The sequence below is a fragment of the Acomys minous genome (assembly GCF_964271855.1).
Source record: "Acomys minous genome assembly, chromosome: 2".
In the NCBI taxonomy this organism is placed as follows: Eukaryota; Metazoa; Chordata; class Mammalia; order Rodentia; family Muridae; genus Acomys; species Acomys minous.
Window position 1 is genome coordinate 22,376,361 of NC_140484.1, and position 18,575 is coordinate 22,394,935.

Here is an 18,575-nt window from a genome sequence, read left to right on the forward strand (position 1 = left end):
AGTACAAACATTTTGCCTTAGAAAGGATAGTCTAGATGTGAGGACATCCTATTGGGACTCTAGGTGAGAGAAGCATGGGAGAATTGGGAAATAGAAGGATCCAGAGGGTCCTAGAAACCTACAAGTAGAACATTATGATGGGCAGATCTGGGCCCATGGGTTCTGCTCAGACTATGGCACTAAGCAAGGACGATACGTGCAGTAAACATCGAACCCCTACCCAGATCTAGCCAATGGACAGGACATTCTCCAGATGAGTGAAGAGTGGGGACTGACTTTCACATGAACTCTGGTGCCCCATATTTGACCATGTCCCCTTCATGGGGAGGCCCAGTGGCACTCAGGGGAAGGATAGCAGGCTACCAAGAAGAGCCTATGATCATATACACAGGGAGGAGGTCCCCCTCAGTCACAGTCATAGGGGGAGATAGGGTGAAAATGTGAGGGAGGGAGGAATAGGAGGATAGAAGGGATGGGATAACAATTGAGATGTAATATGAATGAATAAATAAATAAATTTTTAAAAAGAAAGAAAGAAAGGATAGTCCATTTGCACTGAATGGCAACTTTCCTTGGCCAAGAGCCACATTACTCACCTAGTGGGAAAGAGGTTCACTCAACACACACTGCTTAAGCACGTACTACATGACACCAGTGCCAAGACCACAAAGATGACAGGTGCGTGATGCCAGAGCAAGCCCAAAAGAGCCGGCTACACTCCAAGACACACTGGAACTGTGCATGTCCCAAGGAGACCATGGGTCAAGGTCTTGCACATAATTGCATGATTCCTCTTGCACTGCCCACCCCCTTTTGGCTTCTTTATTTATTCTGTCTCCAATTACAAAATATAAGAAGTTAACTCAAGGGGAAGGAAGCTATCTATCATTTTTCTATGCAGAATCATCCCTCATGGGATCTTGCTGTAAAAGATGTAGATGTCTGTTCTGCTCCATGAGGCTGACTACATGGATGGGGTCTTGTACACAGTGGTCACGGTGCACATACGTTTGTTGTAATATGCTGCTATGGCTTAATGTTATACTAAATGATCATGTATTAGATGAACTATTAATCAGCTTTCCTATTTCTATGTGGGTGTATTTAGAGACGGGGTGTTTAAGAAGTGAATGGAATTGGGTGAAGTCCAAAGGCGCACTCCCATGGTTGCTGCAGTAGATTTAAAACAAAACAAAAATAAAAACAAAAGAACACCCTAAGACACTTATTTGTCTCTCATTGCCAGATGTCCTTCACCATGTTGTGTTGTTATTCAGCAAACAAGTCCTCAGCAAATGGTAGCACCCAGAAGTGTGAATTAAACAAACCTCTATTCTTTATAAATCACCTGTACTCAAGAACTTTGATATAATAACAAAAAATAGATGGAGACACATGTGGCTGCAAGTTTGTTTCTCTGGCATAGTCTCTCTCTCTCTCTCTCTCTCTCTCTCTCTCTCTCTCTCTCTCTCTTCCTTGAGATAGGGTTTCTTTGAGTAGCCCTGGTTGTCCTGCAACTCACTCTGTAGTTGAGGCTGGCCTCAAATTCACAGAGATCTGCCTGCCTCTGCTTTCTGAGTGCTAGGGTTAAAGAAATGCACCACCACCTCTCTGCCTCTCTCTGTGTTTCTCTGTCTCTCTCTGTGTCTCTGTTTCTGTCTTTCTCTGTCTCTCTGTGTCTCTGTCTCTGTCTTTCTCTGTCTATGTCTCTCTGTGTCTCTGTCTCTGTCTTTCTCTGTCTCTCTGGTTCTGTGTCTCTGTCTTTCTCTGTCTCTCTGTCTCTCTGTCTCTCTGTCTCTGTCTTTCTCTGTCTCTCGGTCTCTGTCTTTCTCTGTGTCTCTGTGTCTCTGTCTCTGTGTCTGTCTGTCTGTCTGTCTGTCTGTCTGTCTGTCTGTCTGTCTGTCTCTCTCTCTCTCTCTCTCTCTCTCTCTGACATGTTTGACTTTTCTCCTGGGACATGGCTACAAAGCAAAAGGACACATTCTCCAGGGGTGGCTCTCAGACACCCAGCAGTGCTTGCCTCCTGTGTCTAAGTGAAAAGAAAATAATAAAGTCCAAGCAGTTCTCCCCAAGGCTACAGAACCAAGCCTGCTTCTTTCATAGAATGATTATGTCCTGGCTTTTTCTTAAAGACCGAGAGTTTGTGTCAGAGAAAAGGGGAAATGAAAAGAGGAGAGAAAGAGAAAGGAATCTTATGCTTAAAAACAAAAAAACATGGCTGGAGTGATGGCTCAGAGGGTAAGAGTATTGGCTGCTCTCCCTGAGGTCCTGAGTTCAATTTCCGGCAACCATATGGTAGCTTACAACCACCTATGATGAGATCTGGTGCCCTCTTCTGGCCTGCAGGCGTACGTGCAGATAGAGCGCTCATATACATAACAATACATAAATAAATCTATTTTTAATGGCAATCTTGTCTGAATTCCAAGATTCTGTTTTGTTCAAGCCAAGTCCCACTGTGCCGTTCAGGTTGGCCTTGAACTTCGGGTGAGAATTCCTGTTTCAGCTCCCAAGTACTAGGATGATGATGAGTGTGAGCTGCAGCACCCATATGAGTTACTGCAGCACCCATATGAGTTACTGCCATTTATAGTAGAAAAACATTATCCATACCCGTGCAGTCCTGAGGGTCAGCAATGACAACTTGAGGCTGGTCTCAGGCCTCATCAGCCTTGCACAGAGTGATAGGAACACTCTTTCTTATACAAGGAGAAACCTCAGAATTTAAAACCCTTTTCCTGGGGCTGGTGGGGGGCGTAGCTTAGCAGTGGGGCGCCTGTCCAGCAAAGTCTTGAGTTTGGTACCAAGCACCACAAAAAACAGTATAAACAAACAAACAAACAAACAAACAAAACCCTTTTCTGTTTATCTTCTTCATCTCCTCCTGCTGTCTGTGCAGGTAACAAAGTCTCCCACTTCACAGATGAAACAGTAAAGGGCTCAGCGCGCCTTGTGGAGATGCTGTACCTGCCATGGCTAGTCAGGTCCAAAGCCAGCTGACTCAGGTTCCGGACTCAGCCCAGTTTCTGTGGTGGGCCTCCTCGGTGGATCTGCAATTCTGTGGGGATGCGCAGGGAATTGAAGCCAGGGAAGCATGCTGGAATTTGATTCTGGGAGTCAGAAAGCTACTAGGAGGCACTTCAGGGGCGGAAACCCAGGTAGCGGTGGGGTGGGGTGAGGTGGGGTGGAATCTTCACCTTCCTGCTTGTCCTTTGCATCGTGGTTCTGTTCCTAAAGTTACTAAGCTACCTGTGGAGGCGCAGCTGAGTGAGGACTCGCTGAATGAACCACAAGGCCAAGGAGGAGCATCTTCAGAAGTGGCCAGTCATAGGCCGCCACGCCCTGGTTCTCCCTGCTTCTGTAGCTGACTGGCAGTGATTCTCTGGGCAAGGAACACCATGTTTTTTAAAGATTGATTATTTATTTATTTATTTATTTATTTATTTATTTATTTATTTATTATACAGTATTTTGCCTGCACACCAGAAGAGGGCACCAGATCTCATTGTAGATGGTTGTGAGTTACCATATGGTTGCTGGGAATTGAACTCAGGTCCTTTGGAAGAACAGACAGTCCTCTTAACCTCTGAGCCATCTCTCCAGCCTGAATGCCACTTCGGGTTTCCATCTGTGAAATGGAAATGATTCTGGTTCCCTCACAAACTTGTGAAAAGATAATAAATGCCAGACTGTTGGAAGAGAGAGGGCTTAATAAAAATTGCGGTTTTCTTCCTTCCTTCCTTCCTTCCTTCCTTCCTTCCTTCCTTCCTCCCTCCTCCCTCCCTTTCTTTTTTTTTTTTTTTAGTATTTAACACATAGTAATGCTTTAAATATTTTAAATTTTAAATATTTATTTATTACTATTGTATATATTGCTGGGGATAGGGCAGCCGTGGTCAGTATGTAGAGGTTAGAAAACAATTCTGTGGGGTCTGTTCTCTCCTACGTCAGACCACCACTCCAAGCACTTTAGGGGGTCCTAAGGATTGAACGCAGGTCACCAGGCTTGTGTGCCAGCGCCCTTACTAGCTGAGCTATCTTGCTGACTCAAACTATTTTTAGATAGCTGAATAAATTCAGTGAATGAATGAAAAGAAATATCAGGATTTGTGGGTCCTCCAGATGTCTCTTTGCCATAGCCATCAGGGGGCTGCAGTGAAAGTACACAGGGACCAAGAGGGGAGGGGACAGCCACCACCATAGTAGTACTCAACACACTTCCACCGCCCTGAGAAAAACACTGGACAATGAAAAGCAGGGCTGAATGGGATGGAACACGGAAGTCAGTCTGAGGAGACAGACAAGCTCTGGGTGCCATGCTGAGATGAGCTTGGCGGTGTCAGCCTTCAGGATGGGGGCAGGCGCACACACCTGAAAAACCACCAGAAGTGTCACCAAGGAGCCAGCTGAGGCTTCTGATAGACTCTGCCACTTTAGACCCTGTTGCTTTGGCCTGGGCTTCTCACGGGGAGGAGCCCACTGTGAGCCGTATCTCAGCCCTATCAGTTCCACAAACTGGGTTTGATCGAGTTCAGTCTCAGTTTTAGAAATTGCTTGTAGGAGCTCGAGACATGGTCCAGCATTGAGATAATTTACGGCTTTTGCAGACCCGATTTCCTTTCCCAGCACCCAGGCTCTCACAACCACCTGTAACTCCAGGCTCATGGGATCAGACACCCTTTTCTGGCTCCGGTTGGCATCTGCACAGATGTGACATTCACTCAAAAGCACACAAACATACATAAATAAGAAGCGGGGGCAGGGGGGGACTTTTTAAAAAATTGCTGCTGTGTTTGTGTCTTAGGCTTACATCCAATTTCTCTTTGAGGTTACTTTGACAAGGTCTCTAAGCCAGGACTTTGGTGGCCTCTAATATGGCCTCAGGGAAGCCAGAGGGTTGAATCCTAAGGGAGAAGGAATAATAAGTCAGATCCAAACTGCTCCATCTCTGAGGTGCTGGGACTATCTCCGCCACAGGCCTGGTACACCCTTGAAGGTGTTCCACCATCTCATTTAAAGGGTAGAGGGGGGGGAGAAGGATTGGGGTCCGCATCCAAGGCCCAATGATGACTTGATAATCAAGTCATAAGCAGAAGTGTGGCTGAGTGGTGCTTGGAGCGGTGGTCTGACGTAGAAAAAGTGATAAATAAGGGGTCTGGGTTTTCTGCTGTTGGTGGTTGCTTGAATGATGGTTCTTGGATTGCTAAAATCCAAGGGGACCTAGGAAGGGACCTAGACACAGGTTATATGCCTGCTTCATGTATGCATACACACATAACACAGACACCTGGCAGTGGGGTGTATGTTATACTTAAAATGCCTCTTCAAGGTGCTAGGTCAACATTGACTTCTCCAGCCCCTCGCAACATGGCCTCTTTCCTGAACTTAGCCCATCAGACACATTGCGAGAGATGGACATTTCAGGAGAATGAGGAAGTTAGATGTGCACAGAAGCAAAAGATGAAAACCCAAACACAGCCATGGGCTGCTGGGAGCTGGAAGCACAACACCAGCAACAGGGAGTGTGCATTAGAACAGCTGTAGCATGTAGACACTGTTGCAGACTGGAGCATCTCCAGGGCCAGTCCTCTAGTCCTCCCACTGGAGAGTCTCTGAACTACAGATGCCCTTTTCCGTTCATCCAGCCAGAGTGTGTTCCTCTGCACGCGTGTGGGAGCTCACGTTCATTTCAGCCCTGTCGTGCTAACATCTAGCTGAACTTCAGAGCCTTTGAGAGTCTTAACTCCCTGCTCTACCAACCAACCTTGACCAAGCAGGTCCCCAGTGCCAGTACGTGTCCTTGTCCTCTATTCCTACAGCCAATGCAAGGCCCGGGCTCTGAGCAGCCAGGCTACCTTTCCCCTAGATTACTTTTCTTCTTTCCTAAGTGTATTGCAAAACCAGTCATTTCTGTGCTGCCAAATGCTGCAGCTCCCAGCCTCTGTGCCCAGTTTTACTGTTTCTAATGGCTGCTGACATAGTGGCTCTGGTTTTCCCTGGAATCAACACCCCTTGGGTGGGATCCTGAAAGGGTGCATTTGTGAGAGTGTGTGTGTGTGTGTGTGTGTGTGTGTGTGTGTGTGTGTGTGTGTATTCATGTATGTATATGCACATGTGTGAGAAAGCCGAAGGCATAAATTCAGGGCTCTCAGCTTCCTAATTGAACTCACTAATGTCTCTCCTCACACTTAGGCTTAGGGATCTCTTCCCTGTATTTTCATGAGTGGAGAGGTTTCATGTCTGCGTGTCTATGTTTGGCCTTTGTTGTTACTTTTAAAGACAGAAGTCCTAAGGCCATAGAAGTGTTGGGTGGCATTTACTGGCCCCTCGGTGCACAATAAGCTCCGTGCTTATAATAATGCTGGTTCATGCATGCTTATGATGGTGCTGGTTCATGCATGTTTATGATGGTGCTAGTTCATGCATGCCCATGATGGTGCTGGTTCATGCATGTTTATGATGGTGCTGGTTCATGCATGCTTATGATGGTACTGGTTCATGCATGGTTATGATGGTGCTGGTTCATGCATGCTTATGATGGTGCTGGTTCATGCATGCTTATGATGGTGCTGGTTCATGCATGCTCATGATGGTGCTGGTTCATGCATGCTTATGATGGTGCTGGTTCATGCATGCTCATGATGGTGCTGGTTCATGCATGCTTATGATGGTGCTGGTTCATGCATGCTCATGATGGTGCTGGTTCATGCATGCTCATGATGGTGCTGGTTCATGCATGCTCATGATGGTGCTGGTTCATGCATGCTCATGATGGTGCTGGTTCATGCATGCTTATGATGGTGCTGGTTCATGCATGCTTATGATGGTGCTGGATCATGCATGCTTATGATGGTGCTGGTTCATGCATGCTTATGATGGTGCTGGTTCATGCATGCTTATGATGGTGCTGGTTCATGCATGCTCATGATGGTGCTGGTTCATGCATGCTCATGATGGTGCTGGTTCATGCATGCTCATGATGGTGCTGGTTCATGCATGCTCATGATGGTGCTGGTTCATGCATGCTCATGATGGTGCTGGTTCATGCATGCTCATGATGGTGCTGGTTCATGCATGCTCATGATGGTGCTGGTTCATGCATGCTCATGATGGTGCTGGTTCATGCATGCTCATGATGGTGCTGGTTCATGCATGCTCATGATGGTGCTGGTTCATGCATGCTCATGATGGTGCTGGTTCATGCATGCTCATGATGGTGCTGGTTCATGCATGCTCATGATGGTGCTGGTTCATGCATGCTCATGATGGTGCTGGTTCATGCATGCTTATGATGGTGCTGGTTCATGCATGCTTATGATGGTGCTGGTTCATGCATGCTCATGATGGTGCTGGTTCATGCATGCTCATGATGGTGCTGGTTCATGCATGCTCATGATGGTGCTGGTTCATGCATGCTCATGATGGTGCTGGTTCATGCATGCTTATGATGGTGCTGGTTCATGCATGCTCATGATGGTGCTGGTTCATGCATGCTCATGATGGTGCTGGTTCATGCATGCTCATGATGGTGCTGGTTCATGCATGCTCATGATGGTGCTGGTTCATGCATGCTTATGATGGTGCTGGTTCATGCAAGTGTCACAGCCTGTAAAGAAACTGACTGGTATTATCACCCTCGTTCTAGAGAGGAGAAAACTGAGGTTTCAGAATATATTTTTCTGGAAAAAATTTTTGATAGCAAATGGGAATTCAACCAAAAATAAAAATAAAAATAAAACCAAAAAAGAAGAGGAAGAGAAGAAAGAGGAATGGTTGGAAAAGAAGGAAGGAAAAAGAAGTAAAGTGGTCTCAAAAGCACAAAGTCAAAAGGCAGGTCTACTCTAGGCACATCTGGAACTGGGCCATCCAAAGACTTGGCTGGGTGTCACCTTGCTTCCTCCCCTGAACTGGCTTTGTGTCAACACCCTGTCCTGCAGTTCTTGCCTGCCTCCTGCCCACACCTCAAACTCTTTTCTAATGGAGCTGGCAGGAGCCCAAGACAAGCTCTTAACGGTGGGGCTGGAGTCACCCACACCTGAAATCTGGACAGAAACTGAGGATGGCAGGTTCCCAGGGCTGTTGGCACTAAAGGATGGAGCAATGAACTCTGGGTAGCTGATAGCCAGGAGGCAGCTGGCACATCAGAAGATGAAGTGGCATAGAAAATGGATTCTCCAAATCCAAAAGCTAGCATGAGCTTGCAATTTGCTGTGATAGCATCTGAGGGCCACAATGGCCCTGGCAATCTGGCTGTCCCCAGCTGCCAGTAATTAGCCAGGTTAGCTTTACAGACACTGTAGTCCAATTTTCTTGAGTTGTAGAAATCAAACCAGACTTTGAATTAAAAAACGTTTCAATTAAACCTTGAATAGACCTTGTATTTAAAAGAGTCAGATATAAGGTCTATACTGTCTCTATGTGTACCTTCCATCTTGGTTGGTGAAATCAGCTTAAATCTGCTGTTTTTCAGTAAATAAATAAATAAAATAAAACTTACGTCAAAAGTAACACCCAGGCCTATGAGATAGCTCACTAGGTAAAAGTGCCAACTGCACAGATCTGATGACCTGAATTGGATTCCAAAATTCCAGAGTGGAAGGAGAAAATTGCCCCTTGAAAAGTATCTGTCCTGTGAAAGCCACATGTATGCCCAGCAAGCATGAACCTGCACACTTGCACCTACACACATGTGTACTTTAACATACAACACACACACATAGACATAATAATAACAGTAGAATTTATTGTGTGCAATTTGAAAATACAGAGAAGAAAAAGAAAACAGTGAAATGAAAGAAGCATACTCAGAATCTCCTATCCTGACATGAATACTATTAACAGCTTTTTAATTCAATGATTACCGTTGTGATATCATTTATGGTTTTTTAAAATCATTTACGTTTTAAACACTGGCTCCATTCCTTCCTTCCCCTTGATTACACTGAGCTGGTGAAGACTGTCTTCTCCCTATTTCATCCAAAGTGCCTAAGAGTTCTGAACCTTGGCGACCAAAATGCCAGCCCTTTGCTCACATAAAGAAATGGTGTGGCATGACTTTTGCAGAGAAAATCTCCCTAAGCTGTGCATTTAAGTAAGTGTGTGTGTGTGTGTGTGTGCGTGTGTGTGTTAGAAATCCACTTGGCCTGCTCAACTCACAGGCCATGAAAGACCACACTTGAGGGTTAAGAAAGTGCTTAGGGGTGCTGTATATTTGGCTCACTTAGATTTGCCCACAGAACTGCCAGTCTCTAAGATAGTCCCCAACAAAGGGTGGGTCCCGGGAGTCATCCTCTTACGTAGTCTCCTGCCCTGAAATCTAGCTCGCTCTTGTGACTTCCAGGTAACGGAAATGCAGTAGATGTGGCACTGAGTGGCATTTAAACTTAAGCCACAAGATGATCCAGCTTCAAGTAGCAGAGAGGCTAAAGGGGACCATCAGCCGAGTCTGGGAAGACAACATTGCTGAGAGCTGGTAGATGTGAGCCAAGAGCCCCACTACTTTGCTTCCAGGACCCTGAACCTGTATCCAACTAAAGCTTAGGGGTTACAACCTCTTGCTTTTGGAATTGGAGAGACAGCCCGGTTTTCCTTTTCCTCACCATCACCCCAGCAGCTAAATGACAGGCACGGACATGGGTCTTGACTAGGGGCAGAGCTGGGAAGATCATTAGATATGGTTGCCCTGCAGAATTAATTCTCCATTTATCTTGGCCACAGTGGTGGTGACAATCTTTACTGATTGTTGTTGTATAAGATTTTTGAGACAGGGTTTCTCTGTGTAGCCTTGGGTGTCCTGGAACTCACTCTCTAGACCAGGCTGGCCTCACTCTCACAGAGATCCACCTGCCTTTGCCTCCCAAGTGCTGGGATTAAAGGCATGTGCCACCACCGCCCAGCAACAATCCTTACTGGTAATGTACCTCACTTGTTCCTTAATTAGTATGCCTCACCCGAGTTCCTTAATTAAATTTTGTGAAAAGTATACATCAAGCTACCCTTGTGTTCTACCTCTCTCTAAATTAATTTAGTGTAATTATAATTACATTATTTCCTTCCTTCCCTTCCCTCCCTCCGAATATTCTCATATACCCTTCCTTATTTTCTTTCAAATTCAGGGCCTCTTTTTTTTTTCATTAACTGTTATCATATGCATATATGTATGCTTATATACATATGTATTCCTTAATACAATCTGCTTGGTCTGTGTAATATTATTTGTATACATGTGTTTAGGAATGGCCATTTGATACTGGATAGCCAATTGATGTGTTCTTCCCTGGGGAAGTCTCGTTCTCCTGACCTCAGCATTTCTTAGTTGGCCGTAATTCTTTGTGTAGGCTTGAGGCCTCGCTCGCTTCCCCTACCCATGAGGCCTCGCTCGCTTCCCCTACCCATGAGGCCTCGCTCGCTTCCCCTACCCATGAGGCCTTGCTCACTTCCCCTACCCATGAGGCCTTGCTCTCTTCCCCTACCCACTTCGGCATGTCTACTGTTGTTGTCTATGCTCAGCTCATGCTTGGCTAGTCATGTTTGTAAGACGTAGCTTCTGGCATTCCTAGAAGACACAATCTCAAAGCAAACTCCCTGGTCCTCTGGCGCCTACACCCCCGCTTTCCACCCCCTCTTCCACAATGTCCTCTGAGCCTTTGATGCAGGAGTGTTCTGCGATCTATCCACTGGGACCGGGCTCCACAGCTCTGCATTCTGATTGGTTGCGGTTTTTCTGTAATGGTCTCCCTCTGTTGTAAAGAGCCGTTTCCTTGATGAGGGGTGAGGACCACACTTTATCTGTGGGTCTGAGGGCAAATATTTAGAATGTAGTTAGGGATTGTGCTGGCTTAGTAAAGTGATGACGGCAGGTTCTCCTCCAAGGCCCATGACCAGCCTTGGGTATGCTAGGTTTCCAGTCCCAAGCATGTTTCCCTCTTGTATCAGCCACCATTGCTGTGACTCCTCCTGGGGCACATAAGAAAAATTTAACACCAGCCCTGGAGAAGGACTTTTGGCTCCAGTCCTAAAGCCAGGCATTTAAGGCACTTTGAGTTCCCACAGGTCAGTTCCCTCCCTTAAAGAAATGCTTTGCCCAGGTTGTGTCATTGATCAAATGTTGACTTTATTTATGGCCACCTACTTGAGGTCTCCTTTACAGTCTGTTTTACAGCCGTGTTTGTTTAATGGCTGATTCATACCCTTGCTCTACCACGAGTCTACTGAAAATTCTAAAGACAAAAAGCCAGGAATGTCTTAGACACAAATGGTTGAAATCATTGTAAACGTTTCTTATTCTTATTGGGCTCTCTTAAAACATCTTGTAGCCAAGCCAGGCCAGTGGTGGCGCACCCCTTAATACCAGCACTTGGGAGGCAGAGGCAGGAGGATCTCTGTGAGTTCAAGGCCAGCCTGGTCTACAAAGTGAGTCTAGGACAGCCAAGGCTACACAGAGAAACCCTGTCTTAAACAAACAAACAACAACCTCTGATTTTATAATACGTACAGCCTTTGGGGGGATGGGAGGGTGTATCATGAGTAAAAGATGGACATGGTTCTGAGAGAAAAGGATTATGAAGAGAGGCACAGACAGGCAGTGGTGGTGCATGCCTTTAACACCAGAACTCACTCAGGAGGCAGAGACATCTGAGTCTCAGGTTTGAGGCCAGCCTGGTTTGCAGAGCTAGTTCCAGAGCAGCTAAGGCTACACAAAGAAACCCTGTCTTGAGAAAAAGAAAAAAAACAAAACAAAAAACAGAGAGAGAGAGAGAGAGAGACAAAGAGAGAGAGAGAGAGAGAGAGAGAGAGGCAGACAGACAGAGAGACAGAGACAGAGAGAGACAGAGATGGGGGGGGAGAAGAGAGGAGAATGACCATGGAAGCCCAGAGGAACCTTTTTTTCCCCTACATCCTTCTCCAGGCTTCTCATCTGGTGAGGGGATCCATTCACAGGTCTCTTCTTCCCTGGCATCTCTGAGTGGCTTGTGTGGCATGGTGTGATGAACACACCACAACATCTCCTTTCCAGGAGGATTGCTCTTTCCAGCCACCTTTGCACTCAGTGGAGCCATGGGATCACTTTCTGCCTACTCTGAATGTGAGTTAGATGTGTCCCTTCTGGTCTGAATGCTAGAACTGATGGCTACTTTCATCCCTCTCCCCTGCTTGGAGGCCACGTGCTCTAGGCATCATAACTATAAGATGAAGGAGCCTCCCAGCACACAAAGATTGACACAAGCAAAGAAGAAACCCTATTGTGCTGAGATACTAGTCGATAAAGCATAGGGACATGCACCCTGGAGTTTCTGAATAGACATGCCCATTTGTGGTAAATGGATTGTTCAGAGAGAATGAACTGAGGGGTGCTCATCCATCCTGTCACCTAGCTATCGTCATGGTTTTAGATAAAAGTCTGATTAAACTGTGAAAGCTGGAGCTGCTGCAGCCCCAGTGTGAGCATGAAGAAGGAACAAGATTACAGAACTTAGAGACCTAAGAGCATGAAATTGCTGATCTAAATTGGGATTGTCTGGGCCTGTACTTCATTTTATCATTCAAATTTTAATTAACTTCTCAATTATCGGGGTGGGGCACATGTGTGCCACAGTGCATGTCTGGAGCTCAGAGGACGATGCCCAGGAGTCAGTTAGAACTTGCTACCTTGTCAAGACAGGGTCTCTCTTCCTGTTTCCGCTGCTCTGTGTAGTCAGGCTAGCTGATCCTCGAGCGTCCAGGCTAGTCTGTCCCCATTGTCCATATCACTGTAGGAATGTTAGGATACTTAGCACCCCGCCACACACATCTGCTTTTTTACGTGGGTTCCAGGGTTTAAACACAGGTGGTCAGCCTCCGAAGTCACCTCCCTGGCCAGTGTTTTATCCTTTAAATGTATTATTGTTGTACAGGTACATTTCTTTGTGTTTGTGACCCATGCATAGGGGTCAGAGGACAGCATTGCAGAGTCTGGTCTCTTCTACCTTACATGGGCCCCAGGGATTTGAACTCATGTCACTGGGTCTGATCAGCAAGCTCCTTTACTGGCTGAGCCATCTCGCTGATTCACTATCTATCTATCTATCTATCTATCTATCTATCTCTACCTCTCGCAATAAACGTCCCGATTGTGTAGTTCTCAGTTAATCATATTTGACTGTCTCTGCACTGATACTAGATAAGGGTGAGGAATTGCAGTTAAGATGGCAAAATGCTTGGAGGATCTTGGGGTCGGGTGGTGCCACTCTCTTCTCCTGTATTCTCTCTTACCCTGCCCCCAATCTACAATGTAATCATTGCTAGGAAATAGACGTAAGTCTGGGGGGCTACTATTCCCCATCTGCAGGATGCTCTCACCTGTTTTCTTGCTTTGAGCGTTTGAAAAGTAGTAGCCTGATTTGGGGAGGGACGTGGTATCTTTGTCTCTAGAGGCAGATACTCATGGTCACATTCTGCCACTGTCTTTACCGTCACCTTGAACAAGTCACTTTCATCCTCCCAAAACAGCTTTGTCATCAGTGTGATAATCATAGAAATTTCACCCCGCGCGGCAAATGAGAATATATCTACATGGCCTGTATGAGGTGTCACGGGGCCACGCATAGGACTCCCTGATAGAAAGCAGACCTTGATCGTCCATTAGTGGGGTACCACCACTCCTATCTCGGAGCTGGTGAAACCTAAGTGTAGGGAGGGTTGAGTGGCTTGCTCAAGGCCAATCAGCACTAGAATTTCAACCTGAATCAATAGTTTTCATGTCCAGGTTTTCCCCAGGCTATCGCGCTCCACTGATGCTCTCTAAGAAACAAAACAAACTGTCAAGACAGAAACGCTTCTCCCCTTATCTACGGTAAACAGACTCATATCCGTTAAGTTCATCCCGTCAAGGGAAGACGTCATTCCTGCAGCATGTATGCAACAGACGGTTATGGTCATGTAACACATTTAAACATAATAAGCAGCTCATTAAGTTTACAGCACGGCTTTGCTCCGAGTCCTGTCGACTGCTGCTGGCATTCACCTCTACCTCGTGAAGATGAAAGGCAAGCTACATCTTCATCAATCTATGCCTTCATCAAAACAGATCACCTTCACCATCCACGGGCGGCGGCTTCCCCGCATTGTCGTGTGAAGCCACTTGCCTTTGTCACTCATGGACACCAGGCTGTCTGCCTTCGCCACGCATGGGAGGTGGCTTACCTTCATCGTCCACACAGAGAGCCTCACCTCTGTCTTCCATCCGAGGTGGCTCATGCCCATTAGCATAATTTGTGACTGAAACAGCCAAGCGACATTATATGTGCTTTTCTTTGCCTTCCACAAAACCTCCAGTTAATTTCTTTCCCTGTATAACAGGTCAACATTTAAGTTTGCCTTCTGTATATTTGAGACTTCGTGGCTCCCAACATTAAGGCTATGGGAAACGCCCTTTACCGCATCAGAATCTGGGTCAAAGCTATTGCCTTTCCCCGCAGACCTTGACATCAGAAAGGTAGCAATATAAGACAGGCCATGCTTTCTTTAAGCTCGGCTGATTCTCCTGTAACAACAAATACACCTCACACTTAAATAGTGCGTGTCTTTCACCAATAAACCAGCCATCGCCTTGTTTGGAAAGTCTGTTGTCTCTCAACCTTGGGGAGACATGAGTTGGGGCCCTCTGGCTCCTTCTACAGCTGTATGGGCTGTAAATGGTTACGCATTTGCTAGTCAGGTGGTGAGGTCAGGCTTTGGTATTCTCTGAAACAGGTAAGATTCTTCAGGAAATATATGTCAGCTTTCAGTCGCTAGAAAAAAAAATAGCTTAACCCAACTGATAAAGACAGTTTTATTCTGGGTATTTCAGTCATGATTGTTGTGCCCTGTTGCTGTGGAACCTGTGGCAAGGCAGCAACATCATAGTTGGGAGCAAGTAGCCAAGCAAAGCCACTCTCCTCATGGCCAAGAAGTGAAACAAAGGGAAACAAAAACATCAAGGCAGGAGTCCCACAATCCCCTTCAGGGAGATGCCACGTGATCTGAAAATCTCTCAGGAGACTCAGCCTTTTAAAGGTTCTACACCTCCCAGGAGTGACACCCCGAGGATCAATCCATCAAGGCATATGCCTCTGTGGTGCTGATTAGATCTGAACTATGGCAGAGAGCTGACCTGTAATGTTGGCTAAGTGAGTGAGCCTGGAAGGTGAGCGTGTGAAGTTCTGCTGGCAGATGCCAGCCCAATCCTCCTGACCCATGCTGTTCCTTCTCTGGCTGTTTAGCCTAGGTGACACGATGTCAGTACAGTTCTTTGGGGACTCCCACTTTTTCAGGACTATGAGACAATGCCAGGCCTTTGTTGTGTCAGCTGTATCTATGTGCCAGCCTGGGATTTCTCATTCAACCATCCAAAGACAAAACATCGCTAGCATACAAAGGGGAAAATGTGAATTAGGCCCGTACACTAGTAGCCTTGGCTTAGGAAGACAAAATACCCAACATGTCCAAAAGAATAATTTTACCAGAATCTTAACACACAAGGCCAGATAGGAGGACATCTACTTACTGCCTTGAAGAGCTTTGGTTCTTCTCTCTTCTACAAACTGACTGGGTGACCTTGGGTAAGGAACTCCATCTCTGGGATCTGTTGCATCACTAAGTTGGATTAGTTTTCAATCTTCAGTGATGCCCAGAGTGCCCCCAGAGAGCAAATAGTCAAGTGGTGGCCTAGGAACCAGCATTTCCAAAAGGCTTAAAAAAAAAGATTTATTTTATTTATTGCATATGCGTGCTTTATCTGCAGAAGCGGGCATCAGATCACATTATAGATGGTTGTGAGCCACCATGTGGTTGCTGAGAATTAAACTCAGGACCTCTGGAAGAGCAGGTGACGCTCTTAACCGCTGAGCCATCTCTCCAGCCCCTCCCCCCCCCTTTTTTGAGGCAGGGTTTCTCTGTGTAACTCTGGCTGTTGTCCTGGACTTGCTTTGTAGACCACATTGGCCTCAAATTCACAGAGATCCGCCTGCCTCTGCCTCCCGAGTGCTAGGATTACAGGCCTGCGCATTTTGGAGTGCATTTTCTGGACCCAAAGCCAGTTCCTGAAGCCACTGACCTTCACTGTGGGCCTGGGGTTACAGGAGGTAATCAGGAAATGCTGGCTGCTAGCTAACTCTGACCAGAAATGTAGCCATTAAAAGCTGCCAGATGGCAGGTGGCAGCCAAGGGTGGGGATGGCTGCATTTGTCACGTCGCTCAAACAGACTGAAGTGGATACAGAAAAACCTCAGCACTCACATGTAGGCAGGGACCCTGTACTTTCCTTGGCTTCCTTCCCGTATCAGGCAAGTCATTCTTCCTTTGTCCCGTGCAGCTGTTCCACAGGAAAGTCACCAACTGCAAGTTTGCTGTGGCCCACATTCTTAATTTCTCATCAGCTTTGGACTTAAAAAAAAAAAAAAAAAAAGAAACCTGATTTTTTTTTTTTTTTAGACTAGGCTGGCCTCGAACTCACAGCTATCTGCCTGCCTCTGCCTCCCGAGTGCTGGTATTAAAAGCATGCACCACCACCGCCCGGCTAGAAGGTTCTATATTCTAATATTCCATATTTCTCTCTCTCAGAAAAATCTAAAATATTAAGCTAACATGGTGACTTACCTGAGGAATGTTCTCCATAGGCGTCAGCATGTGCTGTTGGCACTGTTTGGGGAGACTGGGGAGACACAGCCTTGCTGAAGGAAGTGTGTGGGCTTTGAGAATTGGCTCTCTCTGCTTTGTGCTTGCGGTTCAGATGTGAACTGTCAACTTCCTGTCCCTGTTACCATGTTTCCTGTCATGTCTGCTGCTTCCTGCCATGGACCCGCATAGAGCCATAGGCCGAAATATACTCTCCCTTCTAGAAGTTGCCTTCCTCGTGGTAGCTTATTATGCCAACAGAATAGTAAATAATAAGTCACATTGTGTTCCTTTTTCTTGGACAAACAGCCCAGTGAGAGCATGCGCTTCCAGCCTCCGCTGCCCCAGCTGCCCCATCCCATTACCCAGCAGGCCACTAAAAAGCAGGCACTGCAGTACTCTGGCTCTGAAATGTGGCTGGGATAAGCCAGAGGAACAGACAGCTGCACACAGCCTGCCCCTGAGGACGGGGAGCTGTCTCTGGGCCTCCGGTTTTCACCTATGTAGAGACATTAAGAAATCAGTGATGTGGGCTGGAGAGATGGCTCAGAGATGAAGTACACTGCCTGTTCTTCCAAAGGTCCTGAGTTCGATTCCCAGTAACCACATGGTGGCTCACAACCATTTATAAAGAGATCTGGTGGCCTCTTCTGGTGTGCAAGTGTGTACATGGAAGCAGAGCACTGTATACATAATAAAGAAAGAAAGAAAAAGAAAAATCATATTTGTTTAAAAAGAAAAAGAAATCAGTGGTGTATTTGTTGTAGCGATCACTGCACTGTGTGTGTGTGGCTCTTCCTGGGGAGGGTCATTCACAAAGACTTCCCTTTGTCACTGAAAAACTGTGGCATAGTTGTCAGTAAGGACAAATGTCACCCATCACAACTCACTAAGTATTTCCCCAGGAAATGAAAAGATGGGCCCCCAAAGATATTTGTAAGAGGTTTGGGGCATAGCTCAGCAATAAAGTGCATACACAGCATGCATAAGGTTCTGGGTTTGAGTCTCACACCACCAAAACAAACAAATGTTCCACACTTACATAAAATACAATGCAAATTCCTACCCTAATACTCAGGGAGGCAGAGGCAGGCTATCATATACTTTTTTAAAATAATGAAAAATTTAAAAAAAGAAATAAAAACATGGAAAAGTCTGAAAGCACTGAGTCAAAAAGCAAGCAAGATCCAAATATGTAACTCCATGTATGTGGATGTCAAGATCTTACACGGACAGACATGAGACTGCCTCTGACAGATTCTGGGGAGGAATCATTAGAGTAAAGGCACTTTCAGGAATGGTGGTGTAGTCTGTAGCTCTGGTTGCTGAATGCTTACAAAGATGTATGTGCCAAAACTCATTAATTTGGTGGATGGGAGATGGCTCTGTGGTTAAGAGCACTGGCTGCTCTTCCAGGGGACCCAAATTCAACTTCGCAACCACAGGGGACCTTTCAACTCCCTAAATTCCAGTCCCTGGGGATCTGATGCCATCTTCTGGCCTCTGTGGGCACTGTACACATGTGGTGCATAAATATCTAGGCCAGCAAACTAATACATATAAAATGGAGATAAAATTCAATTTAAAGTTTGTATTTTATATTTTATTATGCATAAAATATTTTTTATTGGGCTTTTTGTCGTTTGGTATATGAAACAGTTTTGCTATGTAGCCCAAGCTGGCCTGGAACTCAGTAGTCTTCTAAGTCAGTCTCTTGAGTGTTTGGATTACAGATGTGTGCCAACATGGGCAGCATTAAGTGCCAAGGGAAGAATCCTGAATGACAGCCCCATTGTATTTGTTAGAAATGGGAGTATAATGACAAAGAGAGGGGTGATGGAGCCTTCTGTAGACACACTGTGCTTTCCTATCCATCAGTGACGGCGCTGGATGAACTGCTTACCTTCTGAGTGGTGCTTGTATTGGTAAATCCATCACTGAGT